Raw genomic sequence first — 21,534 nt, forward strand, 5'->3', positions numbered from 1 at the left:
CACAGGGGCTTCAGAAAAGGGCATCAGCTGGAGCCGGCATGCGCAGGCAGATTCCTTCCTTTAGTGAGAGGCGCTCTCTCGCTGGGAGGCTGTGCTGGTCCCTGCTTGGTGCTGCCGGTCCCCTGTCCCAGCCTGGCGCAGCCGTGCCCGCACTCTGCAGCACCCAGCCTTGGCACCTTCCCCTCCACACAGGGACCTTCTCGGAGTGACTGGCAACGGCAACAGCTCTGCAGCACCCCGAGGGCTGGGATACCCGCAAACCATGTTTCTAGAAGTTCTTGGAGCAAGAGAGTGGCCCTGCATGAGGTTGTAGCTGGAGAAGTGGGAAGTCACCCTGCCGGATAATGGAGCAGGGCTGAGCCTTGTGCAGGCTGCGATCGGTGAGAGCAGGAGATGGTCTGCAGAGCCGGTGAAGAAAGCAAAACAAAACCCACACACCCACACATTCCCACATGCGCAGGCACACACGGCAGCGAGCAGGCAGGGAGGGGATCTGCCGGCAGCCAGAGTCGAGACTCGAGTTAATTTGGTGGAAAATGAAAACCATTGCGGCAAACGAGAAGGTTCCTGGCTTTTCTTTTTTCTCCCTCAAAAAAGCCATGAGGTGGGATTTTTACCTTCCCCAGGTTTTGTTTTGTGCAGAAATGTGGCTCTGGAGAGGAGCCTGGTGGCTGAAAGAGTTGCTGCCTGTTCTGTGCTTTCCTGCCCAGCCTCCTCCCCACCGGAAGGTCTCGTGGGCACATGTGTCACCATGTCCTTGTCCACTTCTGCAGCGGGTCGGGGAGGGAGGTGGCTCCTTTGACATTGCTCAGCAAGTGACAATGAACTGTGCACGTGGCTTTGCCCAAGAGCCTTGGCTGGCGTTTAAATTAATGCACATTTATTTGCCTCCAGGTTGGGGAGCATCTCTGCAGGCCGTGCTTTTGGGCAGCGCTGGGGCACGAGGGCACGCTGAGGGGCTTGTGGCATCGTTCATCTTTGGGAGATGGGGTCTCTGCAGGGAACCCGACCCGCTCAGATGGTGTAGGACTCAGACTCTGGTTCTTGCCGTGGCTGGGGCGGTGCTGTGCCGACACTCGACCTGTGCCGGGGCAGCGGCGGTCCCGCTCCCCCCAGGGGCTTCCCCCCTATGCCAGAGCACACTGGAATTGTGAAGCGTTGTGAGATGAGATTTATGCTGCCTTTCATCTTTCCAGAAAATGAGGATAGTGAAGTCCAGGAGGACTGGATCCCTGGAATTTGCTCTCTGTCCCTGGGTTTTGCAGCCCTTTGGGGTGCTCCCATCGGGGGCTTGGCTGGGGCTGGGCTGCCCCGCTCCCTGTGGCTGGGAAGGTAGAGCTTTTCCAAATGCCTCTCTCCCCTTTTCCTGTGCCTATAATTAGCCCTGGCTCCCCGCCACCATATACTGTACAATCCTGGAAAGAGGTCATGGCTTTGCTGAAATTCTTGGGAACAGAGCTGCCTTTGCAGCTGGGAAAGCAGCGCAATTTCCAAACAGATAAGAAGTAGGGCAAATGCAACTCTGTTCCCTGCTGTAATTTATGGGCTCTGGGGATGGCATCCAACAGCCTCCTCCCTGCTCTGGCTCTCCACATGCTTGGGAGAGTCTGGATTGGTGAAGAGGTTCCAGCTGGTTCCCAGCTCCGGTGGGCTGTCTGGTGGTCGTGGGTGAGGAGGGTCCTGTCTTCTCCTGGACTGCTGGGTCTGGTTTTCCCCTTCTGCTGGATCTTGTTGAGGTCTTGCCCAGGGCTGGAGAAGGAAACAAACCTGGTTTTGGGTGTGCGTGGTCCTTTTCACTTCTAAAACTTCTCATTTTTATGAACTTCCTCAGAATGGAACTTCCTTTGCAGCAGGAAAAGCATCATCTTGATGACCTTAAAGGTCTTTTCCAACTGGAAGGATTCTATAATTCTGTGATTCCATGATCTCTGGGCAGGTGAGGAATAGGACTTGGCTTTTCTCCCAAGGAGGACAAAGCCCACAGAAGCAGAAGGGTCGCAGGGGCTGGGGAGGGTTTTCCCACCTCCAAACCCTCCTGTGCAAACTGGTGAAAAACTCAAAGTGAAAAGAGTGTTTTGAAAGTAGAAAACTCCCCTCTTCAGAAAAGAGAGACAGAAACACAGTAAAATCCCCTGTTCAGAAGTTTCCCAAAGCTCTGCTATTGTTTCTCTGCCCCTGCACAGTCACTCTGAGAAAAAAAACAGGATAAATCCACCCAAAAAGGACAGGAATGGAGAGCAAGGGCTTGAGTTTCTGTTCCAGCCAGGACTGCACACGTGCTATATCCCCCTGGCAGCGTCCTGCCAGTGAGCCGATCGTCCTTTTCCAAAGGAGAGATTAGCTAAAAAAATCACCAGATTAAAAAGCAAAACACTTTCCATTTGTTGTAATTGGCTTCTGAGCCAGCAAGCCCCTTCCCTTCCCTTCCCTTCCCTTCCCTTCCCTTCCCTTCCCTTCCCTTCCCTTCCCTTCCCTTCCCTTCCCTTCCCTTCCCTTCCCTTCCCTTCCCTTCCCTTCCCTTCCCTTCCCTTCCCTTCCCTTCCCTTCCCTTCCCTTCCCTTCCCTTCCCTTCCCTTCCCTTCCCTTCCCTTCCCTTCCCTTCCCTTCCCTTCCCTTCCCTTCCCTTCCCTTCCCTTCCCTTCCCTTCCCTTCCCTTCCCTTCCCTTCCCTTCCCTTCCCTTCCCTTCCCTTCCCTTCCCTTCCCTTCCCTTCCCTTCCCTTCCCTTCCCTTCCCTTCCCTTCCCTTCCCTTCCCTTCCCTTCCCTTCCCTTCCCTTCCCTTCCCTTCCCTTCCCTTCCCTTCCCTTCCCTTCCCTTCCCTTCCCTTCCCTTCCCTTCCCTTCCCTTCCCTTCCCTTCCCTTCCCTTCCCTTCCCTTCCCTTCCCTTCCCTTCCCTTCCCTTCCCTTCCCTTCCCTTCCCTTCCCTTCCCTTCCCTTCCCTTCCCTTCCCTTCCCTTCCCTTCCCTTCCCTTCCCTTCCCTTCCCTTCCCTTCCCTTCCCTTCCCTTCCCTTCCCTTCCCTTCCCTTCCCTTCCCTTCCCTTCCCTTCCCTTCCCTTCCCTTCCCTTCCCTTCCCTTCCCTTCCCTTCCCTTCCCTTCCCTTCCCTTCCCTTCCCTTCCCTTCCCTTCCCTCTGAATTTTGCTTCAGTGACTGAAGGGTTTTGAGGGGAAGAACCACTGAGGATGCTGAGGTCCATGGGCTTCTGCTGGGTCCCCTTTGACAGCACTACGAGTTTTTCTGCTGATTCCAAGACTTGATAAACCTTTTTTTTTTTTTTGCATTTGCTGTTGCCAGTATGTTCAAACTGGGAGTTGCATTTGGGATTTGGAACTTTTCCAAGGGTCACTGCTGTGGTTCTGTTAGAGGGAGGTGATGCTTGTACCGGCCATGGAGGTTTTGTTGCCCCAAGGGGCACCGAGTTGTTGGGGAGGGCAGGACAGTCTCCTATGGATTCACGCTATTCAGTTGACTGATTAACCAAATTACGCAGAAATCTTCTTTTTTCTCTGTAGGTGCCTATAAACCCCCTTCTGCTTCCCCCTTGCAATGGCGTACGTGGGGGGTGGTGTAGGAGTTGCTGACGATGGCACCGAATGTGCGAGTGTTTCTCTGCACCTCACCGGGGAGAAATATTTTAATCTTTTCTTGTTGTTGTTGTTTTGGGTTTTTTTTAAATAGTGGATCTGAAGTTTGGGGAGTGGACACCCTCTCCACGGAGATTTGCCAAGGATGTGAAGGGAGCTGGGGCTTGAACTGGGAGATTTGGGTAACACCAGGGATGATTTTGTCTCCGGCTCAGGGTTTTCCCCTGCTGGGTTTTCAGAGGCAGCTGGGTAGCAAAGCTTTGCTCCGTCAGGATGTGACACCTGCTCTTCTGGATGCAGTCCTGCCTTTGTAGCCAGTGAAGAGCCGTGCTCAGCCACTGGACTCAGAGCTTGTATGGAGGGGTCAGGGTTTGCACAGTGGCTGTGGGGTGAACACCCTTTTTGCTTCCCAAGGCCGGGCAGCCCTGGCTCTGGCTCAGATCGTGTCTGTGCCAGGTGGTTTTCCAGCCACTTGCAGGGGTTTGCCTGATGGGTGCTGCTGTCCATGGCTGGCACTGGTGGGCTGGGTGCTGGAGTGGGGCCAGGAGGGGTTGGTGAAGGGTGCTGGAGGCAGCAGCCCTGGCCGTGGCTGGCTCCGCTCTGGACACACCGGAGGGGCTGTAGCACAACCCAGAATTAAGTGTGAGTCTCCCAGGTGCCGGCATTTGACCGTGGAGCCCCTCTCCTCCCCACAAGGAGCTCCCTTTTCTTTCTTGTTTGCAAGTTGCCCTTATAAACAGGCTTAAAAAAAGCTCTCAGCTTCCAACAGGGGCCATGGGGCTGGGCCAGGATCTGTCCTCGTTCCCTGGAATGGGGAACAGCAGCAAGGGGCAGGTGCAGGTTTGCCTGGTCCCCCTACCTCGCAAGTGGCCACCTCCTCCTTCTGCCTTTGCAGTGGCGTTGGAAGAGATTTTGGGGGATCATCCGGCAGCCCACGCTGGGAAAGACCTCTGCCAGCCCATGCTGGGAAAGACCTCTGCCAGCCCAGCACGTCACCCAGTTGCAGCTGAGAGGTGTCTTAGGACCTGCTACCATCTGTCAGAGCGGGGAGATGGATGGGCTGGAAGTTTTGCACATGGGTGATCGTGTTTGTTTGGTTTCCATGGGGAGAGTCCGGGCCGAGTGACCGGTGGCAGCCTGAGCTGCCTGCCGAGGCTGTGGCAATGATGAAGGTCCCCAGGCTGGCAGTTGCTGACTCAGGTGATGGCAGAGCAAGGCCGTGAGGGGCCTGGGCTTTGCTCTTAGTGATGATGATTGTCTCCTGTCCTCCCTGCCACCCGGCTCTGGCACTCGCTGCTCGGCCACACCTCACCCGGTGGCCCTGGAGTTTGGACCTGTCTGGCAGAGCCAGAGCTGGGGCTGGGGCTGGGGCTGAGCTGGCCTTGACACCAGTGGGGGTGGAGACACCCAGACCGGCCGGGCTCCCGGCTCTGGGAGGGAAAGAGTGCTGTGTCTGCCTGCAGCAACTCCCACGGGGTCCTTGGGGACCTGCCCAATGCAGGATCCTTCCCAAAGCGGGAGGTGAGGGGAGCTGGCACCTGCTTGCCAGGGCTCTGTGTGCTTTGCCCATGCTGGGCATACACACAGCAGCTCCTGGTGCCTTCCATGAGCTGTTCACGTGGATCCACGTCAGTGCTGTGAACACGTGAACCCCACCTGCGACGAGGCCAGGCTGGTGCTGATGTATGTACAGGTGTGCTGGGATGAGATTGTGGGTGGGGTCCCTTCCGACATCACCCACCTGCTCCTTGTGCCCGTCACCCCTGCCAGGGCCCCCCAGACCTGCTGCCCTCCAGGGACAGTGGCGGCTCTCCATGTGTGTGTTGAAGAACCAAACTCTGTTGATTTTCCTCTGGCTCTGATTGTGTAACCCATGGGTGGTTGTGTTGGTCAGTGGCCACGGAGTGTCAGGGATGAATTGCTGGTGTATGTCAGCACGTGTGCAGGTGGGATTTTCACTGCCCCGTGCCTCCTGTGGGGTTTGTGTGGATGGGAAACATGGATGGCTGCAGTGGCAGAGGATCTGTCCCCCCATGTGACAGAAGGGAAAGCATGGCCTGAGAGACAAGTGGGAATTGGATCCGTGGCCTCTGGGGAGAGGCAGCAGCAGACAGGAGAGGTTGTTGGGGCATAAGGAAGGCTTGTGGGGAGTCTGGGGCGAAATCCAGATGATGGTGCCATCTCTGCTTTACCTCTGCCTTGGAAATGCCAGCAGGAGCTGGAACTGCAGATCTGGAGCAGCTGTCACTGCTGCTGTGAAGTCTCCTGCACCCCTGGAGCAGCACTGGGGCCTTTCACATGGTGCCCCAGAGAATATGGGGGGTGTGAGCAGGGTGGGGGGCACCCGCAGCCCCTCTTGGCACCTCTAGGATGGGTTTGGGTTGCACATGCAGTGTCTCAGGTTGCCATGAAGTTGGATAAAATTAGTTCAGGAAAGTGAGTGGTGGCTGCTCTGACTGGATGTGGCAATGGCCTGTTGTACCCGAACCTGGACCCGGACCTGATACCCAGCACAGAGCCACTTGCTGTCCCATCAGGGAAGGTGCTACTGCCCTCGGGCCCCAGGGCTGGTGCCAGCAGGTGGCAATGTGGCCTGAAGTACTGTCACTGTCACCAGGGCGAGGGCAAGCACTGGGTGCTTGGGGTACAGGGCACCCACATCTTGGCATCCCTGTGCTCTCATGAGAGCCCCCGTGATGTCCTGCGGGGTTTTGGGGTCAGTTTTGGGGTCTTCCTAGTGCTGCTGCATGAGCAGGTTGGGACAAGGAGGGAGGTGAGTGGCTTGCTCAGGGGGAGGAAATCGGGGTTTGGGGGATGCCTGTGTGTCCAGCTCTGCTGTTTGCTTCCCCTCTCTGTGCCTCAGTTTCCCTGTGCTAGGAGGTGCAGGTGGTGCTGCTCGTGCTGGGACCACTCCATGCAGGCAGTCATGGTCCTGCTGCCCAGCACTTGCCCGGTGCACGGGTATTGCACTGTCCTGCAGCAGTCAGCCCCTGGACAGTCTCACGGAGTGGGGACATGCCAGCTGGAGCTGGCCCAGGTGTGGGTACCTGCATGCCCAGGGGTATTTCTGCTCCCACCAGATGTGCCGGGTGCAAGGAGACGGGTGGCCCAGCTGTGCAGAGAGGGCAGAAGCAAGATGGGCGCTGTGAGCCAGAGGAAGCCCGTCTGTCTCTCGTCTCATGCTTCCCCCCCGGCCCCCCAGCGCCCCTTGGTCACTGGTGTGGTGGTGCGTGGCTTTGCTCCGAAAGCCGTGCCAGTCCCCAGCGCGCCTGCACCTCCGGCCGCCCCCACGTCCATACAGCTGGGGGTTTCAGTTCTGCATCTCCGCTGCCCAAGGGGAACTCAGCCAGCGAGAGCGAAACTCGGTGGCTCCAACGGTTGCACTTGCGCCACCCCCCCGACATCCCCTCATGTCCCCCAGGTCCTGGCAGGGCCAGCAGCCGCTGTTGCAACACCTGCAGCGACAGCTGTGCTGCTCGGCCGCTCCGTCCTTCCCTGGAGCGCGGCTCAGGGAGCATGGAGAGGCTTCCCGGCTCCCCTGCCCAAATCCAGGGGCTGGATTTGGTTCCATGCTGGGACCCTTGTGAGGCAATGCCTCTGCAAGGTGACCTGGTGGAGCAGGGGCGTGACCCCCCCAAAATTCCTGCCCTGCCTTGGTCTGGGGGTACCTCCACCCTATCCCTGTGCAGGCTTCGGAGGAGCTCTGGTGGTGGCGGTCCCACAGCGCACGTTGTGGCGTCTGTGCCCTTGGCACAGCTGGCTTGCGCCATCGTTCTTGGTCATTGCTCACCACTGCACTGTCACGCTGGGCAGCCGAGCATCCCGTGCCACTGGAGGTGGATTTCCTCCTCCTGGCTCCCACCTGTCCCCCTTTCCACGCCCCTGGTGCTGTGCTGCTGTGATTCGGGTGCCGGCTCTGGCAGCAGTGGATGGTTGGGAGCTGGGGTTCCTCACTGTGTTTAACTGCCAGCCCATCCTGCCTGCTGCTCCTGCCTGGAGTGGGATCTCTTCCAGTTTGTTCCTTCCCACCTCTTGATGTCAAGCCAGAGGAAACCCAACTGGAAAAGGCTCAACAGGTCTAATTAAACCCTGGGGATATTCCCAGTGGCGGGTGCAAACTGAAGGATTGGCCATGGCTGAGATGCTTTAGTTTCGTGAGCTGGGGAAATGGAGAAAAATGGAGAAAGTCCTTTTTTTTCTTTTTTACTTTGTCTGCTCCTTGCTGTTTTTGGGACTCCCTGAGACTGACATAGCATAGCTCTGGGAAATGGGGTCTGGGGTCTCCCTGGTCTGGGGCGGGAGTCCATGAGCACCTGGTAGAGGAGCAGCAAGCTGGGTTGGGAGCCTGAGGTGGGGAAGTTTGGGTTTGGCATCCAAATGTTTGCAGCCCCGAGCCCATTGCTGAGGAAACGTGAAAAAAGAGGAAGGAGAGATTGCGGTCACTGCTCTTCCCCTCCACAATCTGCGCCTCCCTCTTGGCCCCTCTGGCTCTGGAGCTGGTTATTCTGCCTGTCCATCTCCCCCTGACTTTCCAGCTCTGTGCTTGGAAGTCCCCATGGCAGTGGCCATGGATTATTTATCTGGGGATATTACATGTATAGATGATGTAGGCAGGGGTTGTATATATTTGAGGTTTATATACATGGGAATAAATATATATTTGGGGGTTTATCTATACATATGGAAATAGATATATTTGATGGGTTACATATATGGGAGTATCTGTATTTTGGGAGGGTTATATGTATGGGAATATATATATTCGGGGAGTTATATATGTGGGAATGTATATATGTGTTTGAGGGTGTTAGCAAAGACTGGCTGTGGCACAGGGGCTGCTGAGCACCAGCTGAGCAGATATCCAGGGAAGTCACCAAAAGCCATTCCTGCACATCCTCCAGGATCCTTACAGGCAGGTTGGAGCAGCTCCCAGCATCTGCTGCCTTTGCATGGCAGGTTGTGCCAGCCTAACTGCATCAGTTAAAAATGGGGGTCCCAGGAGGTTCCCCTCATTTTCCTGCCCTCAGGAATTTTGGTTTGTTACTTGGTGAAACCAAAGCTTTGGTTTTCAAACAGGAACAGTTTTAGCACCTGCTCAGCATTTCTACCCCAAAGCTGGACATAAAGATTGTCTTGTCTTTACCCCTTTCTCTCCCCTTCTTTTTCCACTCAGGGGAATTCACTTGCCTTTGCTGCCTCCATCCCTCTCCTATGTGATTTTTTCCCCCTCAGCTTATAAAATAACAGAACATTTTGAAAACATTATACTTTTCCCCTTCCCTGGGCAGCATTTCTCTGTTTATAACAAGAAGACTTCGAAGGCAGGTGTGTGGTGGGGTGAGAGCTGGGGACTGCACAGGAGCCCTGGGGGCTGCCAGTGGCCTGACCCAGCCCCAGCCCTGCTCTCACTGTGCAGCAGCAGGTGGAATGGTCACCTTTTGAAATACTCAGAGTTTCTGGGAGCAGTGCCAGGATGCTCGCCTGCCGGGGCGAAGGGTGTGCATGGACAGACAAGGGAGCTGGCAGGGCCAGTGAGTGGGGGCTTTGCACCAGCTCAAAATGTTGCAAAATGGGGGCTTGGGGGTTCACTGGGGTTCGCTGGTGCTGGATGTACCGCCAGGTCCAAAGGACAGCCGCTTCTGCAGCTTGGGCAGGGTGTGAAGCAGCCCTGGAGCTGTTGGGCTGGAGGGGGTCAGGCCCTTGAGCACCAGGGCCTCCGGACTGTCCCCCCATGTGTGCTGTTCATCCCTGTCTTGGTTGACACTGGGCTGCAACCCTGCAATGTCACAACTGCCTGCAGGCTGAACACCCCAAGACTAATCCTGGTCCCCTGGAGTTGCCCACCTTGCCCCGACAAGGGGCAGCTCCTCTGCCAGATTGGGTTGGCAAAGGCATTGCCATTAAGTGTCGTGATCTGGGGGCTGTGGCACAGCCAAGGGCTGTGTGGAGTCAGCTATTGTCCAAAAATCATCGTCCTGATGGCCTGGTGGGCTGTGGGACCCAGGGATGCGGCTGCTGCCAACAGCCAGCCATGGGCAGTTCTGTCAGTGCAAGAGTCTGTGAGTGGTGACTGTGTGGCTGTACCGGCTGTCCCACGGCACCGTGGGCATCCTGCAGCCTGTGGAAGCAGACATTCCTGGCTTGTCTACCGGCATCTCCCACTGAGAGGAAACAACTCTGTGTACAGACATATGAGGTCTTGCTTGGCCACATGTCCCCCATTGCATCCTAGTGGGCTGTAGAGCTGGCCCCGAGCCTCCTGAAGCAGAGCCTGGGTGCAGACCTCAACCACATCCTCCACTCAGCCTAGCCTGTGGTCCCCGGTCCCCACGTGGCTCTGCCACCAGCTCTACAAGGCACTGCAGTGCTGAGACCAGTGAGAGTTGCTTGGACACCAAGAGGAGGTTCAGGAACCCACTTGAGAGACCTTTTGCATTAAACACCACCTTCCCTCGTCCTGGCTGGGAGCGTGGCACTTGCAAGGTGGTGCTTCTTCTGTGGGTGTCCCTGTCCCCAAGTGGTCAGTCATTCTGTAGGACACTCTGTTTTTATTCAGGGAAATAAAGGAGTGGTCCTGGGGGGTGACAGGTTGGTCTGGGCATACTGGGTGCAAGTGAGGTGGTAGCTGGAGCCCCCCATCCTTGTCCCCGCTGCTCCCCTGTTGTGGAAGACAGACTCATCTGTCTGTGCTGATGAGGGAAGCCCTGTGACTGGTCCGTTCGCAGGACCACAGCCCAAGTGGTGTGAGGTTTGAGGCCGGAAAGCCGCTTGCACCTCGGCTGTTCAGGGGTGTCCCCTGTGCTTGGCTCCTCGGGAGCGAGAGGAAGGTGCAGCCCCGGACGGAGCCACGCGCTGCTCGCTCCGGCTTTGTTCAGGCTGAATTTTGTAATGTCAGGAAATGAGCTGGCTGTGGGAGGGGAGGCAGCCGGGGGAGGAAGGCTGGTTTTGTGGTTGGAGCGGAGGATGAGGACGCCGGAAAGCTGAGCACAATTCCTCGCTCTGTTGCAGGTGCTGGGGGTGAGGCTGCAGCTTGGGAGCTCACGGTGCGTTTGGAGAGTGGGTGCTGGCCTCTGGGCCTCAGTTTCCCTTTTGTTCAGCACTGTTCCTCTCGTGGGAGTGTGCTGTGGTGATGGGCTCTGCACAAGTGCCAGATGGTTGTGACCAGTGGTAGATGACCAGCACAAGGCTGGCTGAAGCCACTGGGCTTTGCCCCATGGGTGTCCTCCCATCTCCCAGTGGTGAGTGGGATGAATTCAGGAGCTGCGTTTCCTTCTGGGCCGTGGTGGTTTCTCCTCGGGCGGAGTGCACGGGGCTGTGTGCATTCCCCGGGAGAGTGTCCGAGCAGGCGGTCAGTGCATGAGAACACAAAGTTCACCTCAACTTCGAGCACCTCTCTGCTGGCCACACTGCCAGCCTGGGCCGCATCCCTCATTAATGTTAACTTTTAGTTTATGATTTGTTTCATTCCTGAACTCCTTTTAATTTCTTTCCCTCTGGTTGCACTGGGATGCTTTCCACATTGCATAGCGTCAGGGTTCCTGGTTCTCTGGATCCCTGTAGGTGCCTGGCCAGGTCCCACCCAGCCTGCGTGGCCCTTGCAGTGATGTTCAGGATCAGGGCAGTGCAGGAGGGGACCCTGAAGCCCCTGTCCCTTCAGCCAGGGCTGCAGGGGATGCTGGGCTCCCCTCGCTGTTCCTTCCATCTGGCTGTGCTTGGACAGGGTGTGTGGGGAGTCCTGTCCTTGCCTCTGGCCCCTCAGACTGATGGCTGCTTGCATTGTCTTTGCAGTTGGATTGAGGAGCGGTGGCTGCAGCTCATTCCTGGCAGGAGCAGAAGATGCAGGAGGCTGTGTAGCAGGTATGGGGGAGATCCCAAACTCTGGATTCCTGCCTCCCCTTTGGGTTTGCTTGGCCACATGTGTCTCCCCTGCTCCAGGCTGGGACCGAGCAGAGGGTCCCACAGAGGATGCAGCTGGATGCAGCTCAGGGTCCCAGGCTCCCACAGTGGTGCCGACCGGACCCTGCAGCCCTGCTCCAGTGACAGGAGGAACAGTGAGGTCTGGTGCTGGAAGGGCACAAGGAACACCCTGCTCCACTGTGCCCCCTCACCTGCTGCTGCACACGGGGGTCCTGGTGTGGCAGCAGAGCCCCCAGAGCAGGGCAGGGAGGTGGCACCCAACAGTGGGTGCCATTGCTGTTCTCCAGTGCCCATCATGCCCTTCACTTCCCCATCTGGCACAGCTCTGATGGCTCCCCACTGTAGCCACAGCACTGATTTGGGGCTCTTTGGGTGTTTTGCAACACAGCCATGTATCAGTGCAAAGGAGGGTTTTCCTGCGCTTTTTTCTCCTGGTTGTGGACAAGACTTGTGGCCAAACCTGTTGTTATTTTGTCCCTTGCATTCCTCTGAAATAAGGTGCCGCTGGGAGAGGGCCTCGTGTCCAGGTTTTCTTCCTTTTCAACCTTCTTGGCCTGTTTATTGCTCTTACAGTAAATGTTTGTGTCTCCTGTTTCTGCCGCGAGGTTGTGGTACAGACACCACCGCGGGCTGCTTTATGAGGGCTCTATGGTTTCATGTAATGCATCTTCTGTACCTGAGAGTGAAATCAATAAAAGGGAAGATTTTTAAAAATAATCTGCCCCCAGCTCCTGAACGGAGGGGGCTCTGTCACCACTGCTTAGTGAGACGTTTTGTGGGGTTGTGGTGACTTTTAGTGCTGGAGAGGGGGCAGGTAATTTATTTGGAGGCCTGGTGGTGGGAGATGGGGGCAGCATCACTGCGTCCTCTGCAAGCTCAGCACCAAGGGCTTCATCTGCTGATAGAAACCAAGAGCAGCTCCCCAGGCTGCGTCGGGGTGAGTGCAGCAGAAGGGCCCTGCTGTCTCAATGGTGCTTGGTGTGTGCCAGCAATGGGCCATGGTGTGCCAGAGGAGAGCAGGGTTGGAGGGCTCATCTGGGTCTGTCCTGCTGTGGCTGAGCTGAGTGCAGTGCTCCGGGAGTGGTCTCGCGGCTGCTGTGGGACCAGCTCTGGTCCACTTGCTCTGGGCACAAATGAATACCAGCTCAGTGTTTCCGTGCAGTGAATGATTCCATGGAGTGTTGGGGCGACGGGTCTGTCTGCTGTGGGGTGTGCGTGGAGGGCAGGAACCTCCTTGGCTGCCAAACACTGCGGTCCCGATGGACCGTGCACATTCCGTCCCCCAGCCCGGATGCGGTGGGCGGTGTCAGGATCTCTCAGTAACTGCGTTCTCCCCCACATCACTGCTTGCTGCTGGAGACACGATGCCCAGCTCCGCCAGCTCCATCCTGACCAGTGACAACAGCTCCTTGTTTTTTAGTTTTGCACAAATTCTTGGGGTTTGGGTTGGCAGTGTCCTCCCGCAAAGCCCTCGTGCTGCCACTGGTGCCAGTGCAGAGTTCTGAGCAGGGGAGGAGCAGTTTAGTGATTTCTGCAACTGCAGAACTGCTCGCTCCGAGGAGCAGCTCAGCAAGTGGTGCGCTTGGGGAGGAGGATTTCAAAAATCATCTCTGGGGACTGCAAGTGACAGGAGCCGAGCAATTAGAGGAGCAGTATCGACCCAGCCTCGGAAGCTTGTGACGGCCGGCACTGGGCGATTTAATCCCAGTGAAGCCACGTCCTCGCGTCCTGGACGTGCAGCATCGCTGCCTGCGATCAATAGGCATTTTGTCTGAGGCCAGCCCCATTTGAGGTGCACCAGGCAAACCTTCTTCTGTGACAGAAAACTTTTCTAGGGCCTGTGACCTTAATTGAATTGACTCTTTCATGTCCTGAAGACGGTCGCATCGTCTTGCTGCAGCCATGCTTGGTAAATCACGTGTCCGTCCCCGCGCGCAGGGTCTGTGCCACCCTGCTTCTCGCCTGGTGAGATTTTGCAGCCCGGGGCTGATTTCCAGCTGCTTGGGAAGAGCCCTTGGGTCACCAGGTCTGTTCCTCTGCTATCTGAGGCCTTGCCTGTGTTCTCTTGAACGTTCATTGGCGACTGGAGTTTGCAACTTCCAGGCTCCCACCGTGCTCAAGGTGTGAGTGTGCCACCTCACCTAGCACTTGGCTCTTTGCATCTGGCAAGATCCTCCTGATATGCAGGGAGAGCTTGTCAAATCCAGCCGGTGGGTGCACCAAAACCAAATCCCCACTCTTGCCCCTTTTGGATACAGAATACTGAATTTGGTAAAGCAGTGGGTTCCTGCTGCGCTTGCAGCAGCTGAAATGTGGCTGAGCTGCTGGAGGTCACCTTTCCAGTCCCCGTGCAGCCGGGTGGCCTTCTCTGGTCACGGCTCTGCCCTGCGCTTTGGGTTCTGAGCTCATCCGCTATTTTGCCACTGGCGGGGGGAAAAAAAATGTCTTCAAAGCCCTTTTCCCTTGGGGAAAAGCCAGCTTGGTCAGAAGCGTCCGCGCAGAAATGTCATCTGACCCAGCAGCTGGCTCATGCCTCCCCGGGGGTCCTGCGGCGTCCACTCCCCATGTCCCGGTCCCGCCGCGTCCCCGGGTTTGGGGGGTGGAGGGAGCGAGCCCGGGCGCTGATTTTGGCAAGCTCAGGCCGCTCCCTTCCCCCCACAGGCTTCACCACCCCCTCCTGCCTCCGCATCTGCCTCTGCCCTTCAGCCGCCGCCGTGCACCCCGGCGCCCCCGAACGGGGTTTTGGGGGGCTCGGGGCCGGCCGGTGCCTCGGCCGCGCTGGCGGCGGGCGGGGATGGCGGCTCCATCCCGCGCTTCCTCCCGGCCGCCAGCGCGCAGCAGCCGTGGAGAAGGACGCAGCCACCCTGTCTCCTGTAAGTACCTCTCACTCTTTCCACTGGAGAGTTAAAATTAGCAACTTCTTTTTTTAAAGCAGGCGTCGCTTTAAACCTCGCCAGCCCAACTGGGTTTCCTTTTATTTCCCCCCGCCCCCGGCTCCTTTTCTCTTGATTTTTTTTTTTTTTTATTTTGTTGTTATTGTTCAACGTGTGCATGCACTTTTCTCCCTTTTTATTTCTTTATTTATTTTTTATTCCCCCCCCCCCTTCTTTTCGTTCCTTCCTATTTTAAACACGGGTGACGCTGCAGTGTCGGTGCGGAGTTTGGAGCCAAATAAACAGCCCGGCGCTCCCCCACCCCGATCGCCTTACAGAGCCCGGGGCCGGAGCCCAGCGCCGAATTTAGACCCTTATCTATTGTCAGCCTCCGCGGTCGGCGCTGCTCTGCCAGGGGGGGTTGCCCCGGACCCCCTTGTTGCTCCTGACACAGATCCTCGCTGTGAGTTTGCCGCTTGTTGTTTTTCCCTCTCCTTTGTGTTCGCGGTAAAGCACAGAAGTGCCCGTAAATCAGGACCCGTTGCTTTTTTTCCAGGGCTGGGTGGGCAGGGAGGGAGTGGAGGGTCTGAGTGATGTTGGGCTCCCATGCTGGAGAGAAGGGGAAACTGAGGCACAGAAGGGGGACATGGCTCCCTGATGGGGAGTGGGTGAGCTGGGATTTCCCCTTTTTTAGAATCAAAACAAACAGAGACCAGGAAGGAAAAGGCAGCAGGCACGGACTCAGATGTAGGATCGGTGCCTGTCCCGGGGATAAATCCCTTTGGGAAGCTTGTGCCCACGGTCCCCTGCGGCAGGGCTGGTTCCAGGGAACTGGAAGGTTCAGAGGGTGCCGCTGCCGGCACGGTGCCGCGGCCGGAGCTCTGCTGCGCCGGGACGGGGCCAGCGGCTGGAAGTGGCCGTCCCAGCCCGGATCTGCGAAAGCAAACAGGAAGGCAAATGGGGAGCAGCCGCTGTGTTTACTCAGAGGTTATTTATTGTGGTTCCTCAGAGGTTGGTTCTGGGGGCTTTTAACACCTTCCTGCTTGGTGCTGGATCCTTTCGGCCGGGGCTGGATGCCCGGCAGGAGCTTGCGGCCACACCGGAGGTGAGCCAGGTACCAGGCACTGGGCGTCAGGAGAAGTGTCACACTGGGGCTCTCTGTCCAGTTCCTTTTCCTCCCTTGACTGTTTCCTAAATGTTTGTTTTGCTCTAGAGCCCAGCCTGGCCAGGGTGGATGTGGTGGGGATGGATGTGGTGGGGCTGGGACCAGTGCTGAGCTTGGCTCATCCTAGAAAAAGCTTTTTCCGTTTGATTTTTTCAGGGTTTTTGTGCTGTTGCTGCTTTGGGATAACAGTTAATAATGCTGATAATCTTCATATCCACATCTGTGAAAATGGAGGTGCATAGCCCTTAGGAAGGGGGTTGGCATCCTTCAGAAGTACTTTTAGTGTTTCCTTCCCAAGAGGGAGGGAGGGAGGGAGGGAGAAGTGTTTCCCTTCCCAGGTGTGCACTGCCCTGGCTGCGATGCTCATGGATCGGGCTGGAGGATCAGCTTTGGGTGTGCTTTGGGTTAAACCCAGCCCTTTACCCATTGCTGGGGGTGGGTGAGGTGGGTTCTCCCCTCTGCTCGACTTGGAGGGGACTTGTCACAAGGGGGTCTTCTCTGTTGTGGGAGCCACTACAGGGTCCCAAGGTTTCTGCTTTTGGAGCTGAGTGGCTGCCCCCAGTATTGCTCTAGGCAACAACAGCTGCAGAGCCCTTTCCTCCTCCTCCTCCTCCTCCTCGTCTTTTGGGCAAACAACCCATTTGGGCAACTCTTTATTGATACATTTTTACATCCCCACCCTTCAGCAAAAATTGTGACCGAAATATTTTAATTTCCTTCTACTAACTCATGCCTTGCTTTTTCTCTTCCCACTTTTGCAAGGGGATTATTGACAAAAAACTATGGTATTTTATTTTCTTCCCCAATATTTTCCCTTTTCCAAGAGGAATTGTGACTGGTGTTTATCCGTGACATTCCTGCACTCACAATGTCTCTTATCTATAAGCCCTTGGGGTCCATCTCCTCTGTGTAGCAGGAGCATCCCAGCAGCTTTTCTGCCATCCCTCTGGTAATGTGGCTGGGAACAGTGACAAGCCCTTGGCCTCAGCTGTAGCCAAGTGCCAGTGATGCTCTGGCATGGCATTTTGGAGTGTGCCAGACCCAGGATGTAATAGTGCTTCTGGAAAGTGCCGAATTTTGGCATTTCCCACAGTGTCTGGGCATCCCCATTGCTCTCCTGAGCGTCACCTCCATGCTTTTCTGGGATGTCCTTGAGGGGCTTGTGGGCAACATCCACATCCCCAGGGCTGGCCAAAATCATCACCCCTCTGGCACATGGCTTTTGGTGCAGCCAGAGAAGGGCTCCTCTGGTTGGGGACCTTCCCCCACCACCTGAATCCCCCTTGCTGAAACACAGGGTTTGGGCTTAAAAAATCCCCTTTTAAGACAAAATGCTATTCCTGGAGGACGTGTGCTGGGATGGGCTCTGGAGGAATCTGTCTCAATGGGAACCATCACCCAGTGGGTCTGTAAGTGGCTTCCGTGGGGTCGGCAGACATCATGGCCTCACTGCGGTGGCCCAGCCGGTGCTGGGGAGCAGGAGGACAGGATTTGTGTGCCTGGGACAAGAATGTGCGTCCTGTGAGTGAGCAGCAACAGCTGAGACCCAGCTGTCCTGGTGGATTTGAGCTGCCTGATGAGCTGGGGCTGGATTCTCACCCCTCTGGCTCATTGGCATGTGGCTCGGGATGCATGCGGGTACAAGCCGTGGCTGAGCTGGGGAGCGGGGTGAGGTCCCAGCCGATGGCAAAGCCTTTGTGGCACAGGGGACACCCCCTGGTCCCAGCAGCCCTGAGTCATCTCTCCCCAGCCTGGCTTTGGCTGCAGCAGCTCTGGGCACCCTAGATGCTCCAGTGGTGCCCTGCTTGGGCTCTGGATAGCAGAGTGTTGCTGGTGGCTGATGTTACTTGTGTGCCGGCTCGGAGACACTGTGTTTTCAAGGCAGCGCAGGGGAAGAGGAAGTTAAAGCTGGTTTTGCCATGTGGCATCTTGTCCCGGTTCCTCCTGTTAGCTTAGAGTGAGTTGGGTTGGGGTTCAGTGGAAGCCAGACCATGGTCTGTGCCTCCTGGTAGGCTTTGGTAGCTCCTCCTCAGCTGTAGATCTTGGGGCCAAGGGACACCTTCTCATGCCCAGGGCCTTGATCTCTGGTTTTGGTGCTGTTACAGTCCCAGATAACTAATGCTAGGTTTGGGCCTTTGTTTGCTTTATTCAATGAAATAGCAGTGTCTGGTGGTGAGCTCCAGCTGTAGTATGGCAGTGTGCGCCGAGCACGAGCCTGTGGCTACAGAAAAAAGTGGGTTTTGGGGAATGTGTAAAGATGTCCACCTCTGAGAAAGGCAGATGGCCAGGATGACAATTTTTGTGGCTTTGTTTCCAGGCTGGAAGTGCCAGGGGCAGGTTGGAGCTGTGATGGTGGAGTCCAAGCACTGGGATGGAGGCAGCAGCGTGGGCCTGCCTGGTCCTGTTGGTGTTGGCCAGATTTTTTCCATCCATCTCTCCAAGGGACTTCTTTAGTGAGCTCTGCTATGGTGTCACCCTCACAGTAATCAGCATTGCCATATCAGTGACAAATGAAGATCTTTTGCTTCGTATCGTTCTCCTGGTCAAGTGGAGCTGGTGACCACCATGGCCTTCCCAGCAATGGGAAGCTCCTGGCTTCACCAGCTCCTTTGCACCCCAGATGAGTGCTGGACCCTGCAGCCCCTGGGGAACCTGGTGCTTCCTTCCCAGGAGCTCAAGACATGTAACTCTGGTGGAGAGTGTGGCATGGGGCAATGCAGGAGCAACATCTGCTTCTACATTGCCTCCTTGGGAGCCGACGGAAGCGATGGTTGCCTTGGGCATGGATGTAGTCAGCAGTCGGTAGATGTAAATAAAATCAGCAGCCCCGTGACTTTGGGCACCACGGCTGTTACTCACCAGTGCTTGGGGGTGTGAAACCAACAAAGAAGTGATTGTGAGAGGCCAGTTTGAAAGATCTTGGTGGTCCTTGGGAAAGGGCTGAGCCTTTGGGAATGGCGCTGCTGAAGTCATGCACTGGGAGGGAGGATTGTGCTCAAGGGCTGAGTTCCGGGGTAGCACTGGGAACCTCTGGCCTCTCAGCAGCCCTGGCTCCCAGGCTGAGCCCGCACTGGGCTTTGGGTGCTGGAGGGTCTGCAAAGCTGCTCTGGGGTGTCCCTTCCTGGGTGGGGATGGGGCACAGAGTCCCTGAACACGTGGCTGGGCTGGAGATGGAGATGATCTGGAGATGAGGCTGGGAGAGCTGGGGCTGTTCAGCCTGAAGAAGGGAAGGCTCTGGCGAGACCCTGGAGCCCCTTAGAGCCTAAAGGAGCTCCAACAGAGCTGGAGAGGGGCTTTGGACCTGGATGGGGAGGGACGAGGGCCTGGAATGACAGGACAAGGGGGAATGACTTCCCACTGCCAGTAGGCAGGTTTAGATGGGATATTGAGAGGAAATTGTTCCCTATGAGGCTGGGGAGGCCCTGGCACAGGTTGCCCAAAGAAGCTGTGGCTGCCCCATCCCTGGAAGTGTCCAAGGCCAGGTTGGATGGGGCTTGGAGCAACCTGGGATAGAGGTTGGAACTAAATTGAGTTTTAAGTTTCCTTTCAACCCAAACCATTCTAGGATTTCATGATTTGTGCCACAGTGCCCTTGGGCAAAGGGTACTAGGATGCCCCAGGCTGGCTGCAGAGGACATATCCCCAAGCCCCATCCCACTGACACAGGAGGGAAGAGCAGAGTTTCCCCTGGACAGTTTCACTCTCAGCTGTGTCCTGTGGGGCTGCTGTGGACTTCCATTGCTCTCACGGATGGCCTGGAGCAGCAGTCAGGTCTCATGGAATTTCCCCTGGGTAAAACCCACCAAGAGGAGAGAGTTGTCCCCTCTGCTGCTGGGGGAAGTCCTGTCCCCTTCATGGAGAACCCCTAAATCCCCAGCAGGGAGGGCTTTGCCCTGATGCTTCTGAGCTGCCCCTGGGAGCCCCACTGGGTCCCCATGCTAAGACCCTGCCTCCTGTGCTGGAGCTGAAGGCAGTGATTGTCCCCCTTGGGTGTGTTGTGTTTTGGGACACACAAGTCATCAGTGTCCTTGGTGACCACAGTGGTGGCGGTGACCCACAGTGAGGGTGCTGGCAGCAGGGTCCTGGCTGGGCTGCACTGGGGGATGGGTGCACCCTCAGGATGGGGGTGCCAAGGAGATTGGAGGTAATGCTGGGGATGTTGCTGTGCTGTTCATTAAGAGAGAAACGCCCTCAAAGTGAAACATCGCTGCCCTTGGGTGCTGAGGCTTTTCCTGGGCTCAGATCCCCCCACCCCAGAGCAGGAGGCAGCTCCATGGGGAGCAGAACTGGATGGCCCCAAAAGCTGTAGCCATGCTCACCCCCTCCATGCCTCCCCTTTCCTCCCTGTGGCCTTAGCACCAGCAAAAGTCCCCAGTATGGGGCTGGCTTGGGGTTGAGAACTGCTCCTGCTCCTGCTCCTCACCAGTGCGGGGTTGGCCGTGACAGCCTCCTGATTTGCTGAGTGCAGGATCCGACCCCGAATTCAGCTCCCTCTCCTTCTCTCTCTTTTTTTTAATGAGTCAACCTCTCATCTGTCATATTAAACCTCCTCATTACCAGGTATCTAAATTTTGCTCTGACAGTAGTGACAGGGGAAGCTGCGATCTCATTGCCACGGTGCGGGGCTCCGGGGAGCTGGCAGGTGGTTATTTCATGCCCTGCAGGGAGCCGTGGGGGTGGGCAATGGAGCCGGATAATGGGCTCTCACTTCCCATCATTTAGAAAACCCTACTTAGTGCAGAGGGAAAAATTACCCCCAGTCTCTGACTCTGGAGCTGGTGATGGATAGAGAACATGGGGGAAGGGGAACAGCTTTGGGGGTCTGGCTGCTCCTCCCTGGGCATGGAGGGTGGATTGGGATGAAAGTGGTTGGGGATGGAGGGTGGATGGGGAGGAAAGGTGGAAGGAGATGAGGGTGGCTGGGAATGAGGGTAGGTGGGGATGGAGGGTGGATGGGGATGGAGATGGCGCAGGGCTGCCCTGTGCAAGCAGGTGGTGCCAGCTGGGGAAGGGGATGCTGTGCCTGTATTGGGGAGCCCCCAGGACATGCAGGGTTCCCAGCCTTGATACACACATCTGGGGAAGCTGCTGAGCCACCTGGGAGACCATAGCCGGGCTCAGGGCGATGGGTGACCCCTGCTGCGAGGATGCCACTGCCAAGGGAGCTGCTCAAGGTCACAAGGCTTTTCTGGCAGCTGCATCAGCCTTTGGTTGCTGTTCTCAGGGTGCTCTGAAGGTCACTTTAGCAGGAGACTGTCCAAGCCCTCTGGTTTAGCACCGAGCCCTGCAGTGACTTGTCCATGCCGCTCCCTTCCTGTAGCATCTCCAGGAGAGAGGACCAGCTGCCTCTCTGGGAAGCCACGTGGTGTGAGGGGCTGCAAGTCCCCACTTGTCCTGGTCCTGCCGGCTTTTCCTTCCTGAAAATGTGTCCTTACCTTGGGTGAGGGTTCCCTGGTTGACTTTTGAACGGCACCAAGCAGGGCCGTGGGTTTGGCAGTGACTTTTCCTGGAGCTCCTGCCCAGCCTCCCTTCCCTGTGTCCCCTCCAGCCTCTGCTGTCTTTGGCCATGCCGGCAGTGTAGAGAAGGTCACCAGCTGTACCTGCTGTCACCCAGCCTCTGCAGAACACATCCCCAGTCCAGGATGTGTTCCTGTGGTGCTGGATGTGATGGCATCCCTGTCTACATGTGGTGTGGGTTGAAACTGTGATTTGGGGTGTAGGGGACCAGGGTTCCTGGTTTGGGTGCTGCCTCCAGTTCTTGTGCTGATGTTGGCGCTGTCATCCTTTCTTGAGGGTGTTGTCTGACTCCACACCGGCACACAGATTGCAGGGGATGAGATAACCCCAGTTTAATAATTGCCCCTAAATCCCTTCTTTCACCCAGCCTTGCACAGCAAACGCCGGTTCTCCAGCGTTGTGTCAGGGCCGTGCTTTTCCTCAGCCTCTGCGGGGCTTGGCACGGTGCGAGGTTTTGTTGCAGCTCAGCAGAGCTGGTT

General features: G+C 56.7%; 1 protein-coding gene across 7 annotated transcripts in view; it reads left to right on the plus strand.

Annotated features, from left to right (window-relative positions):
• MEF2D (myocyte enhancer factor 2D) overlaps positions 1 to 21,534 on the plus strand; it is a 75,531-nt gene that overhangs the window by 14,270 nt on the left and 39,727 nt on the right. For 4 of the 7 annotated variants that reach the window (XM_082298849.1, XM_082298855.1, XM_082298854.1 and 1 more), the window contains exon 2: positions 11,372 to 11,440. The exons of 2 other annotated variants lie outside the window; for them this stretch is intronic. The gene's annotated coding sequence lies outside the window, so the exon portion shown is untranslated. Of the gene's footprint in view, positions 1 to 11,371; positions 11,441 to 14,715; positions 14,837 to 21,534 lie in introns of those variants that run through there. One more of the 7 variants, XM_082298853.1, reaches the window with a different exon arrangement.

Source organism: Coloeus monedula (assembly GCF_965178545.1).
Source record: "Coloeus monedula genome assembly, chromosome: 29".
NCBI lineage: Eukaryota > Metazoa > Chordata > Aves > Passeriformes > Corvidae > Coloeus > Coloeus monedula.